Source organism: Sinocyclocheilus anshuiensis, unplaced genomic scaffold, assembly GCF_001515605.1.
Source record: "Sinocyclocheilus anshuiensis isolate Anshui unplaced genomic scaffold, SAMN03320099.WGS_v1.1 scaffold326, whole genome shotgun sequence".
NCBI lineage: Eukaryota > Metazoa > Chordata > Actinopteri > Cypriniformes > Cyprinidae > Sinocyclocheilus > Sinocyclocheilus anshuiensis.
Genome location: NW_015546098.1, coordinates 2,001,928 through 2,005,146, shown reverse-complemented (window position 1 = coordinate 2,005,146; position 3,219 = coordinate 2,001,928). Strand labels below are relative to the sequence as shown.

Genomic DNA, 3,219 nt, shown 5'->3' with positions numbered 1-3,219 from the left:
TGTAATACATTTGCGTTTCTAGAGGATTATGACCACCCATGCCATGCCACTGAGTAACTAGCACTAATAACATTATTATGTGCTGTTCCTGTTCCCCAAATACTCTTATTTTGATGTTTTCAACAGATTCTTGGGCTGCATCCAAATATGCATACTTCCCTACTATATAGAAGGCGAAAAACAGTATGTGGAAAGAGTAGTATGGCAAAATTCACAGTTTTCATAAAACAGTAGGTAAAAGTACCCGGATGACACACTACTTTCACAGAGATTCTGAATGCCCTTTGAATGGAACATATGCTCCCTTAGAAGTGGAATCATGGAGGAGTTTCCTGTGATGTCCACTTTGCAGGGCACTTACGGTTGAATAGAACAAACGTCTGAAGTGATAAGAAACCCATATAAAATGTGCAGAGCGGTGGTACGTGAGGACTGGAATTGAGAACCACTGGTCTAAAAGATGCAGTGTGTGCCTTTCTATCTGGTTAGCTTCTGCCAACAGAATGTGATCTAATTCAAGAAAAATAACTGAAAAGGTATTAGGGTACAATGGGGCTAAAGGCGCCACGGGGTAAAAGGCGCCTTTGATATTATTTTCATCTAAACCACTAGATGGCACAAAAACGTGGCGTAGCACTTTCCAAAACAAGATGCACCTGTATATTTGTCTGATCCTTGACGTGATCGCGCGCAGCAGCGCAAAGATGATTCTGTGCTTACTTGATCTAATATTTTATGTTTTTTAAAATGTTGTAGATTTAAATAGCAAATGACAATCGCTAAAATTAATGCATATATTTTGAGACAAAGGTCTTCTTTATGATTTTCAGTTTTGTTTAAGATAATTAAAGCAACAGTTTTTAAATAAAAAAATCATATGTAAAAGTATGGTATTTGGGGTAAAAAGCGCCCCTGCTGTTGGGGCTAAAGGCGCACAGTAATTAACATGATAATTAATAGATGGCTGACTTTTCCATTTGTTGACATGACATGATTAGTTTCAGACGGTAAATATCATATATTATGTTGGGTGTCCATATTAGAGATAATCACCATGTTTAGAATGAAACCATCATATTTAAAAACATGATATTAATCATATCATATAATAAAATATCATTTGTTTTTACTACTGTAAATATATATTAAATTATTACTGGATCTCCTTCAATACTTTCAGAATCTTTAATTTTTATAGTACATTTCTTCTTAAGGTGGGCCTTTAGCCCCATTGTACCTTACTGATTCCAACATCTATTAAAATTTCTTTTTAAAAATAGTGCCACTGGCAGTAATTTCAGTCGACTTTAGCTGTGGTGCTTCTTCACCTGCTGGTGGAGGATTGTTGTATTCAGAATCAGAATCAGAGAGCTTTATTGCCAGGTATGTTTACACATACGAGGAATTTGTTTTCGTGACAGAAGCTTCCACAGTGTAACAGAATGACAGTGACAGAACAAAAAAACAGATAATAAAAAATAAAAATAAATAAAAAATAGAACAAGTAAATAAGGAATAAAAATATACAATTCCCACGTGTTGTGCCAACAATTCCACGACAGCTCTTGCAAATTACCTTTTGTTGTTCAGTGTCTGTAATTTCAAAACCGAAATAATCCCATGTTACCATAGTGCTGTTTTTCTTTGGTATTAATTCGCCTAATGATCGATCGGACTCGGTAGACGCCATAATTCCACTCCACTGCGCTCTCCTGTTTGTTTTTAATGGTTTACACAGTTGGCTAGGGCAGTGCTGATTGTGCTCACTCAATTGGTTAGTAAGACTGTCACACAAAGAGGCCAGTCATGCTTTTGCTCTGGGACAGACTCGCTGCATTTTTCATATCGCATCCTAGGGCTGCACGGTTAATCGAAATTAAATCGCAAAGGTGATAAATTGCGATTAGGCAGAAGCTGCGATTGTCAAGCGTATCTTGTCAGTGAAGCACGGTTCTGTGATCAGCAGTAAATCTCCATCCGAAGGCCAGAGAAACTCCAAATACACCCCGCAGAAGAAACCCAGGAAATCCCTGTAACGCTAGCTGAATAAACATAAGATTTAACTGCTTTCATTGATTCAGTGGGACTAATAAACACACGACTACAATAATATATGGTTTATCTGAGTTCATCTTATTATAATGTTTATTATAATAAAGTATATAATAATGCAATGCCTTTATCACTGCTTAGAATACTATGAAACATGTTGCGTGCCTTATTCTGTGTAAGAAGCCACATCATCTCACAGAAGGATTTATTTCAAACACTCGACTGACGTTATGAAGTGAGTTTGGAGTAAAAACATGTTATTAAATGTGTTATTTTCACCTGCTTTCAGATGGAGCTGCATTTACTACACTGCATTTATTACTAGATAAAATGTGTAAGATAACGTTCATGTAGGCTACTAATAAAAACATGTAAGAATGTATTTTTTATTCTCCAGTACTAAAAGCAGAACTGATAAGGGAGCCCTTATGCGTTGTGGCACAGCTCTTGCAAATTACCTTTTTTGTTCGGTATCTGTCATTTCGAAGCCGAAGTAATCTCATATTACACAAGTACATTACCTTTTTTGTTTGGTGTCTGTCATTTCGAAGCCGAAGTAATCTCATATTACATAATTTTTTCTTTAGTATTAATTTGCCTGACTATCGATCTGACCCTGTAGACGCCATCATCCCACATGCGCGCTTTCAATTTTTTTTTTTTAATGGTGGGTATGGCGTTATTTTACTGACAAATGTCGAGAGCGCATTATTGTAGCGCGAAAGCACATTAATATAATGCGCGAGCGCGGATCTCTCCGCTCGCGTGCGGATTTCCTTTGCTCTCGCACAAAACCGGACGCGCGCGCTCAGATACACGCTGCTCTCGCCTGGAGAGAGTGCACGCACTTAAAACGTGTCTCCTCTCACTCAAACTGTGTCCTGTGCACTCTCAAATCTCTCTGTGCAGGCGTTTACGCAGTTGGCTAGAGCAGTGCTGATTGGGGAGAACGGAGGTGCGCTCACTCTATTGGTTAGTAAGACTAGCACTCAAGGCTAGCAGTCATGCATTTGCGTTTGCTCTGGACTAGTGTTGCTCAGTTTTCATATCGTCCTATTGTCAGCCTGTGAGATCGCCGATACACAATATTATCGTTAGGGATGCACCGATACCACTTTTTCCAGTACTCGCCCGATACCGATACTTTTATTTTTGGTACTTGCCGAT

The 3,219-nt window shown here is 38.3% G+C and overlaps 1 protein-coding gene across 2 annotated transcripts in view; it reads right to left on the bottom strand.

Annotated features, from left to right (window-relative positions):
* Positions 1-3,219, bottom strand: part of pspc1 (paraspeckle component 1) — a 32,960-nt gene that overhangs the window by 24,693 nt on the left and 5,048 nt on the right. The gene's annotated exons all lie outside the window — the stretch shown is intronic.